Below are 19573 nucleotides of genomic sequence, written 5' to 3'. Positions count from 1 at the left end.
TGCAATTTCTGTGTCTCATCAACACTTTGAATGTCCACTGATTACAGAATGCCTCCGGATGTGCATCGGAAACTACTACTGCTGTTCCAGGAAACGATCAAAGCGTAGACTGTTAGAGACATTACTCCCATAGAGGAAAGTGCGCATGGTGACTGTTGTATTCAATAGCGATGCAACTTCAGTGTTTCAACAACACTCTGATAGTAAACACATTACAGAATGCAAACAGATGTGCATCGGAAACTGCTACTGGTCTTCCAGGGAACATTGAAAGCGTAAACTGTTGAGACATTACTCCCACGGAGGAAAGTGCGCATGGTGACTGTTGTATTCAATCCTGATGAAATTTCTGTGTTTCAACATCACTCTGATAGTCATGAGATAACAGAATGCCTCCAGATGTGCATCGGAAACTACTACTGGTCTTGCAGGGAACGATCAAAGCGTAGACTGTTAGAGACATTACTCCCATGGTGGAAAGTGCGCATGGTGACTGTTGTATTGAATCCCGATGCAATTTCTGTGTTTCATCAACACTCTGTTAGTCCACAGATTACAGAATGCCTCCAGATGAGCATCGGAAACTTTTACAGGTTTTCCAGGGAACGATCAAAACGTAAACTGTTTGAGACATTACTCCCATGGAGGAAAGTAAACATGGTGACTGTTATATTAAATCCCGATGCAAATTCTGTGTTTTATCAACACTCTGTTAGTCCACAGATTGCAGAATGCCTCCAGATGTGCATCGGAAACTACTAAGGTCTTCCAGGGAACGATCAAAACGTAAATGGTTTGAGACATTACTCCCAAGGAGGAAAGTGCACATGGTGACTGTTGTATTCAATCCTGATTGCAATTTCTGTGTTTCATCAACACTCTGATAGTCCACACATTACAGAATGTCCCCAGATGTGCATCGGAAACTACTACTGGTCTTCCAGGGAACGATCAAAGTGTAAACTGTTTGAGATTTTACTCCCATGGAGGAAAGTGCGCATGGAGACTGTTGTATTCAATCCCGATACAATTTCTGTGTCTCATCAACACATTGATGGTCCACAGATTACAGAATGCCTCCAGATGTGCATCGGAAACTACTACAGCTCTTCCAGGGAACGATCAAGTCCTAGACTGTTTGAGACATTACTCCCATTTAGGAAAATTGCGCATGGTGAGTGTTGTATTCAATCCCGATGCAATTTCTGTGTCTCATCAACACTTTGAAGGTCCACTGATTACAGAATGCCTCCAGATGTGCATCAGAAACTACTACTGGTGTTCCAGGAAAAGATCAAAGCGTAAACTGTGTTAGACATTACTCCCATGGAGAAAAGTTTGCATGGTGTCTGTTGTATTCAATCCCGATGCAATTTCTGTGTTTCATCAACACTCAGATAGGTGACAGATTACAGAATGCCACCAGATGTGCATCGGAAACTACTACTGGTCTTCCAGGGAACGATCAAAGCGTAGACTGTTTGAGACATTACTCCCATGAAGGAAAGTGCGCGTGGTTGACTGTTGTATTCAATCTCGCGGCAATTCCTGTGTTTCATAAACACATTGAAGGTCCACAGATTACAGAATGCCTCCAGATGTGCATCGGAAACTACTACTGCTCTTCCAGGGAACGATCAAGTCCTAGACTGTTTGAGACTTTACTCCCATTTAGGAAAATTGCCCGTGGTGACTGTTGTATTCAACCCCGATGCAATTTCTGTGTCTCATCAACACTTTGAATGTCCACTGATTACAGAATGCCTCCGGATGTGCATCGGAAACTACTAGTGCTGTTCCAGGAAACGATCAAAGCGTAGACTATTAGAGACATTACTCCCATAGAGGAAAGTGCGCATGGTGACTGTTGTATTCAATAGCGATGCAACTTCTGTGTTTCATCAACACTCTGTAAGTCCACAGATAACAGAATGCCTCCAGCTGTGCATCGGAAACTAGTACAGGTCTTCCAGGGAACGATCAAAGCGTAAATTGTTTGAGACATTACTCCCATGGAGGAAAGTGCGCATGGTGACTGTTGTATACAATCCTGATTTCAATTTCTGTTTTTCATCAACACTCTGATAGTCCACACATTACAGAATGTCCCCAGATGTGCATCGGAAACTACTACTGGTCTTAGAAGGAACGATCAAAGCGTAAACTGTTTGAGACATTACTCCCATGGAGGAAAGTGCGCATGGTTACTGTTGCATTCAATCCTGATGCAATTTCTGTGTTTCATCAACACTCTGATAGTCCACACATTACAGAATGCCCCCAGATGTGCGTCGGAAACTACTACTGGTCTTCCAGGGACCGATCAACGCGTAAACTGTTTGAGACATTACTCCCATGGAGGAAATTGCGCATGACGACAGTTGTATTCAATCACGATGCAATTTCTGTGTTTCATCAACACTCTGATAGTCCACAGACTACAGAATGCCTCCAGACGTGCATCGGAAACTACTACTGGTCTTCCAGGGAACGATCAAAGCGTAGAATTTTTGAGACATTAGTCCCATGGAGGAAAGTCCGCATGGTGACAGTTGTATTCAATCCCGATGCAATTTCTGTGTCTCATCAACACTTTGAAGGTCCACAGAATACAGAATGCCTCCAGATGTGCATCGGAAACTACTACTGGTCTTCCAGGAAAAGATCAAAGCGAAGACAGTTTGAGACATTACTCCCATGGAGGAAAGTTCGCATGGTGACTGTTGTATTCAATCCCGATGCAATTTCTGTGTTTCAACAACACTCTGATAGTCTACAGATTACAGAATGCCTCCAGATGTGCATCGGAAACTACTCCTGGTCATCCAGGGAACGATCCAACCCTAAACTCTTTGAGACATTAATCCCATGGAGGAAAGTGCGCATGGTGACTGTTGTATTCAACCCCGATGAAATTTCTGTGTTTCAACATCACTCTGATAGTCATGAGATAACAGAATGCCTCCAGATGTGCCTCGGAAACTACTACTGGTCTTAAAGGGAACGATCAAAGCGTAGACTGTTGGAGACATTATTCCCATGGAGGAAAGTGCGAATGGTGACTGTTGTATTCAATCTCGTGGCAATTCCTGTGTTTCATAAACACATTGAAGGTGCACAGATTGCAGAATGCCTCCAGATGTGCATCGGAAACTACTACAGGTCTTCCAGGGAACGCTCAAAACGTAAACGGTTTGGGACATTACCCCATGGAGGAAAGTGCGCATGGTGACCGTTGTATTCAATCCTGATTGCAATTTCTGGGTTTCATCAACACTCTGATAGTCCACACATTACAGAATGTCGCCAGATAAGCATCGGAAACTACTACTGGTCTTCCAGGGAACGATCAAAGCGTAAACTGTTTGAGACACTACTCCCACGGAGGGAAGTGCGCATGGTGACTGTTGTATTCAATCCCGATGCAATTTCTGTGTCTCATCAACACTTTGAAGGTCCACTGATAACAGAATGCCTCCAGATGTGCATCGGAAACTACTACTGGTGTTCCAGTAAACGATCAAAGCGTAGACTGTTAGAGACATTGCTCCTATAGAGGAATGTGCGTATGGTGACTGTTGTATTCAATCCCGAGGCAATTTCTGTGTTTCATCAACACTTTGAAGGTCAACAGATTGCAGAATGCCTCCAGATGTGCATCGGAAACTACCCTGGTGTTCCAGGAAACGATCAAAATGTAGACTGTTAGAGACATTACTCCCATAGAGGAAAGTGCGCATGGTGACTGTTGTATTTAATCCCGAGGCAATTTCTGTTTTTCATCAACACTTTGAAGGTCAACAGATTGCAGAATGCCTCCAGATATGCATCGGAAACTACTACTGGTTTGCAGCAAACGATCAAAGCGTAGACTGTTAGAGACATTACTCCCATGGAGGAAAGTTTGCATGGTGTCTGTTGTATTCAATCCCGATGCAATTTCTGTGTTTCATCAACACTCAGATAGGTTACAGATTACAGAATGCCTCCAGAAGTGCATCGGAAACTACTACTGGTCTTCCAGGGAACGATCAAAGCGTAGACTGTTTGAGACATTACTCCCATGGAGGAAAGTGCGCATGGTTGACTGTTGTATTCAATCTCGCGGCAATTCCTGTGTTTCATAAACACTTTGAAGGTCCACAGATTACAGAATGCCTCCAGATGTGCATCGGAAACTACTACTGGTCTTGCAGGGAACGATCAAAGCGTAGACTGTTAGAGACATTACTCCCATGAAGGAAAGTGCGCATGGTGACTGTTGTATTGAATCCCGATGCAATTTCTGTGTTTCATCAACACTCTGTTAGTCCGCAGATTACAGAATGCCTCCTGATGTGCATCGGAAACTTTTACAGGTTTTCCAGGGAACGATCAAAACGTAAACTGTTTGAGACATTACTCCCATGGAGGAAAGTGCGTATGGTGACTGTTGTATTCAATCCCGAAGCAATTTCTGTGTTTCATCAACACACATATAGTCCACAGACTACAGAATGCTTCCAGATGTGCATCGGAAACTACTTCTGGACTTCCAGGGTTCGATCAAAGCGTAGAATTTTTGTGACATTACCCCCCTGTAGGAAAGTGCGCATGGTGACTGTTGTATTCAATGCTGATGCAATTTCTGTGTCTCATCAACACTTTGAAGGTCGACAGATTACAGAATGCCTCCAGATGTGCATCGGAAACTACTACTGGTCTTCCAGGGAACGATCAAGGCCTAGACTGTTTGAGACGTTACTCCCATTTAGGAAAATTGCGCATGGTGACTGTTGTATTCAATCCCGATGCAATTTCTGTGTCTCATCAACACTTTGAAGGTCCACTGATTACAGAATGCCTCCAGATGTGCATCGGAAACTACTACTGGTGTTCCAGGAAACGATCAAAGCGTAAACTGTTAGAGACATTGCTCCTATAGAGAAAAGTGTGTGTGGTGACTGTTGTATTCAATCCCGACGCAATTTCTGTGTTTCATCAACACTTTGAAGGTCAACAGATTGCAGAATGCCTCCAGATGTGCATCGGAAACTACCCTGGTGTTCCAGGAAACGATCAAAGCGTAGACTGTTAGAGACATTACTCCCAATGAGGAAAGTGCGCATGGTGACTGTTGTATTCAATCCCGAGGCAATTTCTGTGTTTCATCAACACTTTGATGGTCAACAGATTGCAGAAAGCCTCCAGATGTGCATCGGAAACTACTACTGGTCTTGCAGCTAACGATCAAAGCATAGACTGTTAGAGACATTACTCCCATGGAGGAAAGTCTGCATGGTGTCTGTTGTATTCAATCCCGATGCAATTTCTGTGTTTCATCAACACTCTGATAGTCCACAGACTACAGAATGCCTCCAGATGTGCATCGGAAACTACTTCTGGTCTTCCAGGGTACGATCAAAGCGTAGAATTTTTGTGACACTACCCCCATGTAGGAAAGTGCGCATGGTGACTATTGTATTCAATACCTATGCAATTTCTGTGTCTCATTAACACTTTGAAGGTCCACAGATTACAGAATGCCTCCAGATGTGCATCGGAAACTACTACTGGTCTTCCAGGAAACCATCAAAGCGTAGACAGTTTGAGACATTACTCCCATGGAGAAAAGTTCGCATGGTGACTGTTGTATTCAATCCCACTGCAATTTCTGTGTTTCAACAACACTCTGATAGTCCACAGATAAAAGAATGCCTCCAGATGTGCATCGGAAAATACTCCTGGTCATCCAGGGAACGATCAAAGCCTAGACTGTTTGAGACATTAATCCCATGGAGGAAAGTGCGCATGGTGACTGTTGTATTCAACACAGATGCAAGTTCTGTGTTTCAACAACATTCTGTTAGTCCACAGATTGCGGAATGCCTCCAGATGTGCATCGGAAACTACTACTGGTCTTCCAGGGAACGATCAAAACGTAAACTGTATGAGACATTACTGCCAGGGGGGAAAGTGCGCATGGTGACTCTTGTATTCAATCCTGATTGCAATTTCTGTGTTTCATCAACACTCTGATAGACCACACATTACAGAATGTCCCCAGATGTGCATCGTAAACTACTACTGGTCTTCCAGGGATCGATCAAAGCGTAAACTGTTTGAGACATTACTCCCATGGAGGAAAGTGCGCATGGTGACTGTTGAATTCAATCCCGAAGCAATATCTGTGTTTCATCAACACTCTGATAGTGCACACACTACAGAATGAATCCAGATGTGCATCGGAAACTACTACTGGTCTTCCAGGAAACGATCAAAGCGTAGAATTTTTGTGACATTACTCCCATGTAGGAAAGAGCGCATGGTGACTGTTGTATTCAATCCCGATGCAATTTCTGTGTCTCATCAACACTTTGAAGGTCCACAGATTACAGAATCATCCAGATGTGCATCGGAAACTACTACTGCTCTTCCAGGGAACGATCAAGTCCTAGACTGTTTGAGACATTACTCCCATTTAGGAAAATTGCCCATGGTGACTGTTGTATTCAACCCCGATGCAATTTCTGTGTCTCATCAACACTTTGAATGACCACTGATTACAGAATTATTCCAGATGTGCATCGGAAACTACTACTGCCGTTAAAGGAAACGATCAAAACGTAGACTGAAAGAGACATTACTCCCGTAGAGGAAAGTGCGCATGGTGACTGTTGTATTCAATAACGATGCAACTTCTGTGTTTCATCAACACTCTGTAAGTCCACAGATTACAGAATGCCTCCAGCTGTGCATCGGAAACTAGTACAGGTCTTCCAGGGAAAGATCAAAGCGTAAATTGTTTGAGACATTACTCCCATGGAGGAAAGTGCGCATGGTGACTGTTGTATACAATCCTGATTGCAATTTCTGTTTTTCATCAACACTCTGATAGTCCACACATTACACAATGTCCCCAGATGTGCATCGGAAACTACTACTGGTCTTAGAAGGAACGATCAAAGCGTAAACTGTTTGAGACATTACTCCTATGGAGGAAAGTGCGCATGGTTACTGTTGCATTCAATCCAGATGCAACTTCTGTGTTTCAACATCACTCTGATAGTCCAAACATTACAGAATGCCCCCAGTTGTGCGTCGGAAACTACTACTGGTCTTCCAGGGACCGATCAACGCGTAAACTGTTTGAGACATTACTCCCATGGAGGAAATTGCGCATGACGACAGTTGTTCATTCACTATGCAATTTCTGTGTTTCATCAACACTCTGATAGTCCACAGATTACAGAATGCCTCCAGATGTGAATCGGAAACTACTACAGGTCTTCCAGGGAACGATCAAAACGTAAACTGTTTGAGACATTACTCCCATGGAGGAACGTGCGCATGGTGACTGTTGTATTCAATCCTGTTTGCAATTTCTGGGTTTCATCAAAAATCAGGTAGTCCACACATTACAGAATGACCCCAGATGTGCATCGGAAACTACTACTGGTCTTCCAGGGAACGATCAAAGCGTAAACTGTTTGAGACTTTACTCCCATGGAGGGAAGTGCGTATGGTGACTGTTGTATTCAATCCCGATGCAATTTCTGTGTTTCATCAACACTCTGATAGTCCACACATTACAGAATGTCGCCAGATGAGCATCGGAAACTACTACTGGACTTTCAGGGAACGATCAAAGCGTAAACTGTTTGAGACATTACTCCCATTTAGGGAAGTGCGCATGTTGACTGTTGTATTCAATCAAGATGCAATTTCTGTGTCTCATCAACACTTTGAAGGTCCACAGATTACAGAATGCCTAAAGACGTGCATCGGAAACTACTACTGCTCTTCCAGGGAACGATCAAGTCCTAGACTGTTTGAGACGTTACTCCCATTTAAGAAATTTGCGCATGGCGACTGTTGTATTCAATCCCGATGCAATTTCTGTGTCTCTTCAACACTTTGAAGGTCCACTGATTACCGAATGCCTCCAGATGTGCATCGGAAACTACTACTGGTGTTCCAGGAAACGATCAAAGCGTAGACTGTTAGAGACATTACTCCTATAGAGGAAAGTGCGCATGGTGACTGTTGTATTCAATCCCGAGGCAATTTCTGTGTTTCATCAACACTTTGAAGGTCAACAGATTGCAGAAGGCCTTCAGATGTGCATCGGAAACTACCCTGGTGTTCCAGGAAACGATCAATGCGTAGACTGTTAGAGACATTACTCCCAAAGAGGAAAGTGCGCATGGTGACTGTTGTATTCAATCCCGAGGCAATTTCTGTGTTTCATCAACACTTTGATGGTCAACAGATTGCAGAATGCCTCCAGATGTGCATCGGAAACTACTACTGGTCTTGCAGCTAACGATCAAAGCGTAGACTGTTAGAGACATTACTCCCATGGAGTAAAGTTTGCATGGTGTCTGTTGTATTCAATCCCGATGCAATTTCTGTGTTTCATCAACACTCAGATAGGTTACAGATTACAGAATGCCTCCAGATGTGCATCGGAAACTACTACTGGTCTTCCAGGGAACGATCAAAGCGTAGACTGTTTGAGACATTACTCCCAAGGAGGAAAGTGCGCATAGATGACTGCTGTATTCAATCTCGTGTCAATTCCTGTGTTTCATAAACACTTTGAAGGTCCACAGATTACAGAATGCCTCCAGATGTACATCGGAAACTACTACTGGTCTTGCAGGGAACGATCAAAGCGTAGACTGTTAGAGACATTACTCCCATGGAGGAAAGTGCGTATGGTGACTGTTGTATTCAATCCCGATGCAATTTCTGTGTTTCATCAACACTCTGATAGTCCACAGACTACAGAATGCTTACAGATGTGCATTGGAAACTACTTCTGGTCTTCCAGGGACGATCAAAGCGTAGAATTTTTGTGACATTACCCCCATGTAGGAAAGTGCGCATGGTGACTGTTGTATTCAATCCCTATGCAATTTCTGTGTCTCATCAACACTTAGAAGGTCCTCAGATTACAGAATGCCTCCAGATGTGCATCGGAAACTACTACTGGTCTTCCAGAAGACCATCAAACCGTAGACAGTTTGAGACATTACTCGCATGGAGGAAAGTTTGCATGGTGACTGTTGTATTCAATCCCGATGCAATTTCTGTGTTTCAACAACACTCTGATAGTCCACAGATAACAGAATGCCTCCAGATGTGCATCGGAAAATACTCCTGGTCATCGAGGGAACGATCAAAACCTAGACTGTTTGAGACATTAATCCCATGGAGGAAAGTGCGCATGTTGACTGTTGTATTCAACCCCGATGCAATTTCTGTGTTTCAACAACACTCTGTTAGTCCACAGATTGCGGAATGCATCCAGATGTGCATCGGAAACTACTACAGGTCTTCCAGGGAACGATCAAAACGTAAACTGTTTGAGACATTACTCCCAAGGAGGAAAGTGCACATGGTCACTGTTGTATTCAATCCTGATTGCAATTTCTGTGTTTCATCAACACTCTGATAGTCCACACATTACAGAATGTCCCCAGATGTGCATCGGAGACTACTACTGGTCTTCCAGGGAACGATCGAAGCGTAAACTGTTTGAGACATTACTCCCATGGAGGTAAGTGCGCATGGTGACTGTTGTATTCAATCCCGAAGCAACTTCGGTGTTTCATCAACACTCTGATAGTCCACTGACTACAGAATGCCTCCAGATGTGCATCGGAAACTACTACTGGTGTTCCAGGAAACGATCAAAGCGTAGACTGTTAGAGACATTACTCCCATAGAGGAAAGAGCGCACGGTGACTGTTGTATTCAATCCCAAGGCAATTTCTGTGTTTCATCAACACTTTGAAGGTCCACAGATTGCAGAATGCCTCCAGATGTGCATCGGAAACTACTACTGGTCTTGCAGGGAACGATCAAAGCGTAGACTGTTAGAGACATTACTCCCAATGAGGAAAGTTTGCATGGGGTCTGTTGTATTCAATCCCGATGCAATTTCTGTATTTCATCAACACTCAGATAGGTGACAGATTACAGAATGCCTCCAGATGTGCATCGGAAACTACTACTGGACTTCCAGGGAACGATCAAAGCGTAGACTGTTTGAGACATCACTTCCATGAAGGAAAGTGCGCATGGTTGACTGTTGTATTCAATCTCGCGGCAATTCCTGTGTTTCATAAACACTTTGAAGGTCCACAGATTACAGAATGCCTCCAGATGTGCATCGGAAACTACTACTGGTCTTGCAGGGAACGATCAGAGCGTAGATTGTTAGAGACATTACTCCCATGGAGGAAAGTGCGCATGGTGACTGTTGTATTCAATCCTGTTTGCAATATCTGGGTTTCATCAAAAATCTGATAGTCCACACATTACAGAATGACCCCAGATGAGCATCGGCAACTACTACTGGTCTTCCAGGGAACGATCAAAGCGTAAACTGTTTGAGACATTACTCCCATGGAGGAAAGTGCGTATGGTGACTGTTGTATTCAATCCCGATGCAATTTCTGTGTTTCATCAACACTCTGATAGTCCACAGACTACAGAATGCTTCCAGATGTGCAACGGAAACTACTTCTGGTCTTCCAGGGTACGATCATAGCGTAGAATTTTTGTGACATTACCCCCATGTAGGAAAGTGCGCATGGTGACTGTTGTATTCAATCCTGATTGCAATTTCTGTGTTTCATCAACACTCTGATAGTCCACACATTACAGAATGCCTCCAGATGTGCATCGGAAACTACTACTGGTCTTGCAGGGAACGATCAAAGCGTAGACTTTTAGAGACATTACTCCCATGGAGGAAAGTGCGCATGGTGACTGTTGTATTGAATCCCGATGCAATTTCTGTGTTTCATCAACACTCTGTTAGTCCACAGATTACAGAATGCCTCCAGATGTGCATCGGAAACTACTACAGGTTTTCCAGGGAACGATCAAAACGTAAACTGTTTGAGACATTACTCCCATGGAGGAAAGTGCGCATGGTGACTGTTGTATTCACTCCTGTTTGCAATTTTTGGGTTTCATCAACACTCTGATAGTTCACACATTACAGAATGACCAAAGATGTGCATCGGAAACTACTACTGGTCTTCCAGAAAACCATCAAAGCGTAGACAGTTTGAGACATTACTCCCATGGAGGAAAGTTCGCATGGTGACTGTTGTATTCAATCCCGATGCAATTTCTGTGTTTCACCAACACTCTGATAGTCCACAGATAACAGAATGCCTCCAGATGTGCATCGGAAAATACTCCTGGTCATCCAGGGAACGATCAAAGCCTAGACTGTTTGAGACATTAATCCCATGGAGGAAAGTGCGCATGTGGACTGTTGTATTCAACCCCGATGCAATTTCTGTGTTTCAACAACACTCTGTTAGTCCACAGATTGCGGAATGCCTCCAGATGTGCATCGGAAACTACTACAGGTCTTCCAGGGAACGATCAAAACGTAAACTGATAGAGACATTACTCCCAAGGAGGAAAGTGCACATGGTGACTGTTGTATTCAATCCTGATAGCAATTTCTGTGTTTCATCAACACTCTGATAGTCCACACATTACAGAATGTCCCCAGATGTGCATCGGAAACTACTACTGGTCTTCCAGGGAACGATCAAAGCGTAAACTGTTTGAGACATTACTCCCATGTAGGAAAGTGCGCATGGTGATTGTTGTATTCAATCCCGAAGCAATATCTGTGTTTCATCAACACTCTGATAGTCCACAGACTACAGAATGAATCCAGATGTGCATCGGAAACTACTACTGGTCTTCAAGGGAACGATCAAAGCGTAGAATTTTTGTGACATTACTCCAATGTAGGAAAGTGCGCATGGTGACTGTTGTATACAATCCCGATGCAATTTCTGTGTCTCATCAACACTTTGATGGTCCACAGATTACAGAATGCCTCCAGATGTGCATCGGAAACTACTACTGCTCTTCCAGGGACCGATCAAGTCCTAGACTGTTTGAGACATTACTCCCATTTAGGAAAATTGCGCATGGTGACTGTTGTATTCAATCCCGATGCAATTTCTGTGTCTCATCAACACTTTGAATTTCCACTGAATACAGAATGCCTCCAGATGTGCATCGGAAACTACTACTGGTGTTCCAGGAAACGATCAAAGCGTAGACTGTTAGAGACATTACTCCCATAGAGGAAAGAGCGCATGGTGACTGTTGTATTCAATCCCAAGGCAATTTCTGTGTTTCATCAACACTTTGAAGGTCCACAGATTGCAGAATGCCTCCAGATGTGCATCGGAAACTACTACTGGTGTTCCAGGAAACGATCAAAGCGTAGACTGTTAGAGACATTACTCCCATAGAGGAAAGAGCGCATGGTGACTGTTGTATTCAATCCCAAGGCAATTTCTGTGTTTCATCAACACTTTGAAGGTCCACAGATTGCAGAATGCCTCCATATGTGCATCGGAAACTACTACTGGTCTTGCAGGGAACGATCAAAGCGTAGACTGTTAGAGACATTACTCCCAATGAGGAAAGTTTGCATGGGGTCTGTTGTATTCAATCCCGATGCAATTTCTGTGTTTCATCAACACTCAGATAGGTGACAGAGTACAGAATGCCTCCAGATGTGCATCGGAAACTACTACTGGTCTTCCAGGGAACGATCAAAGCGTAGACTGTTTGAGACATTACTTCCATGAAGGAAAGTGCGCATGGTTGACTGTTGTATTCAATCTCGCGGCAATTCCTGTGTTTCATAAACACTTTGAAGGTCCACAGATTACAGAATGCCTCCAGATGTGCATCGGAAACTACTACTGGTCTTGCAGGGAACGATCAGAGCGTAGATTGTTAGAGACATTACTCCCATGGAGGAAAGTGCGCATGGTGACTGTTGTATTCAATCCTGTTTGCAATATCTGGGTTTCATCAAAAATCTGATAGTCCACACATTACAGAATGACCCCAGATGTGCATCGGAAACTACTACTGGTCTTCCAGGGAACGATCAAAGCGTAAACTGTTTGAGACATTACTCCCATGGAGGAAAGTGCGTATGGTGACTGTTGTATTCAATCCCGATGCAATTTCTGTGTTTCATCAACACTCTGATAGTCCACAGACTACAGAATGCTTCCAGATGTGCATCGGAAACTACTTCTGGTCTTCCAGGGTACGATCATAGCGTAGAATTTTTGTGACATTACCCCCATGTAGGAAAGTGCGCATGGTGACTGTTGTATTCAATCCCAATGCCATTTCTGTGTCTCATCAACACTTTGAAGGTCCACAGAATACAGAATGCATCCAGATGTGCATCGGAAACTACTACTGCTCTTCCAGGAAACCATCAAAGCGTAGACAGTTTGAAACATTACTCCCATGGAGGAAAGTTCGCATGGTGACTGTTGTATTCAATCCCGATGCAATTTCTGTGTTTCAACAACACTCTGTTAGTCCACAGATTGCGGAATGCCTCCAGATGTGCATCGGAAACTACTACTGGTCTTCCAGGGAACGATCAAAACGTAAACTGTTTGAGACTTTACTGCCAAGGCGGAAAGTGCACATGGTGACTGTTGTATTCAATCCTGATTGCAATTTCTGTGTTTCATCAACACTCTGATAGTCCACACATTACAGAATGTCCCCAGATGTGCATCGGAAACTACTACTGGTCTTCCAGGGAACGATCAAAGCGTAAACTGTTTGAGACATTACTCCCATTTAGGAAAATTGCGCATGGTGACTGTTGTATTCAATCCCGATGCAATTTCTGTGTCTCATCAACACTTTGAAGGTCCACTGATTACAGAATGCCTCCAGATGTGCATCGGAAACTACTACTGGTGTTCCAGGAAACGACCAAAGCGTAAACTGTTTTAGACATTACTCCCATGGAGGAAAGTTTGCATGGTGTCTGTTGTATTCAATCCAGATGCAATTTCTGTGTTTCATCAACACTCAGATAGGTGACAGATTACAGAATGCCTCCAGATGTGCATCGGAAACTACTACTGGTCTTCCAGGGAACGATCAAAGCGTAGACTGTTTGAGACATTACTCCCATGAAGGAAAATGCGCATGGTTGACTGTTGTATTCAATCTCGCGGCAATGCCTGTGTTTCATAAACACATTGAAGGTCCACAGATTACAGAATGCCTCCAGATGTGCATCGGAAACTACTACTGGTCTTGCAGGGAACGATCAAAGCGTAGACTTTTAGAGACATTACTCCCATGGAGTAAAGTGCGCATGGTGACTGTTGTATTGAATCCCGATGCAATTTCTGTGTTTCATCAACACTCTGTTAGTCCACAGATTACAGAATGCCTAGAGATGTGCATCGGAAACTACTACAGGTTTTCCAGGGAACGATCAAAACGTAAACTGTTTGAGACATTACTCCCATGCAGGAAAGTAAGCATGGTGACTGTTGTATTCACTCCTGTTTGCAATTTCTGGGTTTCATCAACACTCTGATAGTTCACACATTACAGAATGACCAAAGATGTGCATCGGAAACTACTACTGTTCTTCCAGAAAACCATCAAAGCGTAGACAGTTTGAGACATTACATCCATGGAGGAAAGTTCGCATGGTGACTGTTGTATTCAATCACGATGCAATTTCTGTGTTTCACCAACACTCTGATAGTCCACAGATAACAGAATGCCTCCAGATGTGCATCGGAAAATACTCCTGGTCATCCAGGGAACGATCAAAGCCTAGACTGTTTGAGACATTAATCCCATGGAGGAAAGTGCGCATGTTGACTGTTGTATTCAAGCCCGATGCAATTTCTGTGTTTCAACAACACTCTGTTAGTCCACAGATTGCGGAATGCCTCCAGATGTGCATCGGAAACTACTACAGGTCTTCCAGGGAACGATCAAAACGTAAACTGTTAGAGACATTACTCCCAAGGAGGAAAGTGCACATGGTGACTGTTGTATTCAATCCTGATTGCAATTTCTGTGTTTCATCAACACTCTGATAGTCCACACATTACAGAATGTCCCCAGATGTGCATCGGAAACTACTACTGGTCTTCCAGGGAACGATCAAATCGTAAACTGTTTGAGACATTACTCCCATGGAGGAAAGTGCGCATGGTGACTGTTGTATTCAATCCCGAAGCAATTTCTGTGTTTCATCAACACTCTGATAGTCCACAGACTACAGAATGAATCCAGATGTGCATCGGAAACTACTACTGGTCTTCAAGGGAACGATCAAAGCGTAGAATTTTTGTGACATTTCTCCAATGTAGGAAAGTGCGCATGGTGACTGTTGTATACAATCCCGATGCAATTTCTGTGTCTCATCAACACTTTGATGGTCCACAGATTACAGAATGCCTCCAGATGTGCATCGGAAACTACTACTGCTCTTCCAGGGACCGATCAAGTCCTAGACTGTTTGAGACATTACTCCCATTTAGGAAAATTGCGCATGGTGACTGTTGTATTCAATCCCGATGCAATTTCTGTGTCTCATCAACACTTTGAAGGTCCACTGATTACAGAATGCCTCCAGATGTGCATCGGAAACTACTACTGGTGTTCCAGGAAACGATCAAAGCGTAGACTGTTATAGACATTACTCCCATAGAGGATAGAGCGCATGGTGACTGTTGTATTCAATCCCAAGGCAATTTCTGTGTTTCATCAACACTTTGAAGGTCCACAGATTGCAGAATGCCTCCATATGTGCATCGGAAACTACTACTGGTCTTGCAGGGAACGATCAAAGCGTACACTGTTAGAGACATTACTCCCAATGAGGAAAGTTTGCATGGGGTCTGTTGTATTCAATCCCGATGCAATTTCTGTGTTTCATCAACACTCAGATAGGTGACAGATTACAGAATGCCTCCAGATGTGCATCGGAAACTACTACTGGTCTTCCAGGGAACGATCAAAGCGTAGACTGTTTGAGACATTACTTCCATGAAGGAAAGTGCGCATGGTTGACTGTTGTATTCAATCTCGCGGCAATTCCTGTGTTTCATAAACACTTTGAAGGTCCACAGATTACAGAATGCCTCCAGATGTGCATCGGAAACTACTACTGGTCTTGCAGGGAACGATCGGAGCGTAGATTGTTAGAGACATTACTCCCATGGAGGAAAGTGCGCATGGTGACTGTTGTATTCAATCCTGTTTGCAATATCTGGGTTTCATCAAAAATCTGATAGTCCACACATTACAGAATGACCCCAGATGTGCATCGGAAACTACTACTGGTCTTCCAGGGAACGATCAAAGCGTAAACTGTTTGAGACATTACTCCCATGGAGGAAAGTGCGTATGGTGACTGTTGTATTCAATCCCGATGCAATTTCTGTGTTTCATCAACACTCTGATAGTCCACAGACTACAGAATGCTTCCAGATGTGCATCGGAAACTACTTCTGGTCTTCCAGGGTACGATCATAGCGTAGAATTTTTGTGACATTACCCCCATGTAGGAAAGTGCGCATGGTGACTGTTGTATTCAATCCCAATGCCATTTCTGTGTCTCATCAACACTTTGAAGGTCCACAGAATACAGAATGCATCCAGATGTGCATCGGAAACTACTACTGCTCTTCCAGGAAACCATCAAAGCGTAGACAGTTTGAAACATTACTCCCATGGAGGAAAGTTCGCATGGTGACTGTTGTATTCAATCCCGATGCAATTTCTGTGTTTCAACAACACTCTGTTAGTCCACAGATTGCGGAATGCCTCCAGATGTGCATCGGAAACTACTACTGGTCTTCCAGGGAACGATCAAAACGTAAACTGTTTGAGACTTTACTGCCAAGGCGGAAAGTGCACATGGTGACTGTTGTATTCAATCCTGATTGCAATTTCTGTGTTTCATCAACACTCTGATAGTCCACACATTACAGAATGTCCCCAGATGTGCATCGGAAACTACTACTGGTCTTCCAGGGAACGATCAAAGCGTAAACTGTTTGAGACATTACTCCCATTTAGGAAAATTGCGCATGGTGACTGTTGTATTCAATCCCGATGCAATTTCTGTGTCTCATCAACACTTTGAAGGTCCACTGATTACAGAATGCCTCCAGATGTGCATCTGAAACTACTACAGGTTTTCCAGGGAACGATCAAAACGTAAACTGTTTGAGACATTACTCCCATGCAGGAAAGTAAGCATGGTGACTGTTGTATTCACTCCTGTTTGCAATTTCTGGGTTTCATCAACACTCTGATAGTTCACACATTACAGAATTACCAAAGATGTGCATCGGAAACTACTACTGTTCTTCCAGAAAACCATCAAAGCGTAGACAGTTTGAGACATTACATCCATGGAGGAAAGTTCGCATGGTGACTGTTGTATTCAATCACGATGCAATTTCTGTGTTTCACCAACACTCTGATAGTCCACAGATAACAGAATGCCTCCAGATGTGCATCGGAAAATACTCCTGGTCATCCAGGGAACGATCAAAGCCTAGACTGTTTGAGACATTAATCCCATGGAGGAAAGTGCGCATGTTGACTGTTGTATTCAACCCCGATGCAATTTCTGTGTTTCAACAACACTCTGTTAGTCCACAGATTGCGGAATGCCTCCAGATGTGCATCGGAAACTACTACAGGTCTTCCAGGGAACGATCAAAACGTAAACTGTTAGAGACATTACTCCCAAGGAGGAAAGTGCACATGGTGACTGTTGTATTCAATCCTGATTGCAATTTCTGTGTTTCATCAACACTCTGATAGTCCACACATTACAGAATGTCCCCAGATGTGCATCGGAAACTACTACTGGTCTTCCAGGGAACGATCAAAGCGTAAACTGTTTGAGACATTACTCCCATGGAGGAAAGTGCGCATGGTGACTGTTGTATTCAATCCCGAAGCAATTTCTGTGTTTCATCAACACTCTGATAGTTCGCAGACTACAGAATGAATCCAGATGTGCATCGGAAACTACTACTGGTCTTCAAGGGAACGATCAAAGCGTAGAATTTTTGTGACATTACTCCAATGTAGGAAAGTGCGCATGGTGACTGTTGTATACAATCCCGATGCAATTTCTGTGTCTCATCAACACTTTGATGGTCCACAGATTACAGAATGCCTCCAGATGTGCATCGGAAACTACTACTGCTCTTCCAGGGACCGATCAAGTCCTAGACTGTTTGAGACATTACTCCCATTTAGGAAAATTGCGCATGGTGACTGTTGTATTCAATCCCGATGCAATTTCTGTGTCTCATCAACACTTTGAAGGTCCACTGATTACAGAATGCCTCCAGATGTGCATCGGAAACTACTACTGGTGTTCCAGGAAACGATCAAAGCGTAGACTGTTAGAGACATTACTCCCATAGAGGATAGAGCGCATGGTGACTGTTGTATTCAATCCCAAGGCAATTTCTGTGTTTCATCAACACTTTGAAGGTCCACAGATTGCAGAATGCCTCCAGATATGCATCGGAAACTACTACTGGTCTTCCAGGGAACGATCATAGCGTAGATTGTTAGAGACATTACTCCCATGGAGGAAAGTTTGCATGGTGTCTGTTGTATTCAATCCCGATGCAATTTCTGTGTTTCATCAACACTCTGTTAGTCCACAGATTGCAGAATGCCTTCAGATGTGCATCGGAAACTACTACAAGTCTTCCAGGGAACGATCAAAACGTAAACTGTTTGAGACATTACTCCCAAGGGGGAAAGTGCGCATGGTGACTGTTGTATTCAATCCTAATTGCAATTTCTGTGTTTCATCAACACTCTGATAGTCCACACATTACAGAATGTCCCCAGATGTGCATCGGAAACTACTACTGGTCTTCCAGGGAACGATTAAAGCGTAAACTGTTTGAGACATTACTCCCATGGAGGAAAGTGCGCATGGTGTCTGTTGTATTCAATCCCGATACAATTTCTGTGTCTCATCAACACTTTGAAGGTCCACAGATTACAGAATGCCTCCAGATGTGCATCGGAAACTACTACTGCTCTTCCAGGGAACGATCAAGTCCTAGACTGTTTGAGACATTACTCCCATTTAGGAAAATTGCGCATGGTGACTGTTGTATTCAATCCCGATGTAATTTCTGTGTCTCATCAACACTTTGAAGGTCCACTGATTACAAAATGCCTCCAGATGTGCATCGGAAACTACTACTGGTGTTCCAGGAAACGACCAAAGCGTAAACTGTTTGAGACATTACTCCCATGGAGGAAAGTTTGCATGGTGTCTGTTGTATTCAATCCCGATGCAACTTCTGTGTTTCATCAACACTCAGATAGGTGAAAGATTACAGAATGCCTCCAGATGTGCATCGGAAACTACTACTCTTCTTCCAGGGAACGATCAATGCGTAGACTGTTTGAGACATTACTCCCATGAAGGAAAGTGCGCATGGTTGACTGTTGTATTCAATCTCGCGGCAATTCCTGTGTTTCATAAACACATTGAAGGTCCACAGATTACAGAATGCCTCCAGATGTGCATCGGAAACTACTACTGGTCTATCAGGGAACGATCAAAGCGTAGACTGTTAGAGACATTACTCCCATGGAGGAAAGTGCGCATGGTGACTGTTGTATTGAATCCCGATGCAATTTCTGTGTTTCATCAACACTCTGTTAGTCCACAGATTACAGAATT

Source organism: Schistocerca gregaria, chromosome 8 (genome assembly GCF_023897955.1).
Source record: "Schistocerca gregaria isolate iqSchGreg1 chromosome 8, iqSchGreg1.2, whole genome shotgun sequence".
Lineage (NCBI taxonomy): Eukaryota > Metazoa > Arthropoda > Insecta > Orthoptera > Acrididae > Schistocerca > Schistocerca gregaria.
Note: the sequence above shows the minus strand (reverse complement) of the source record.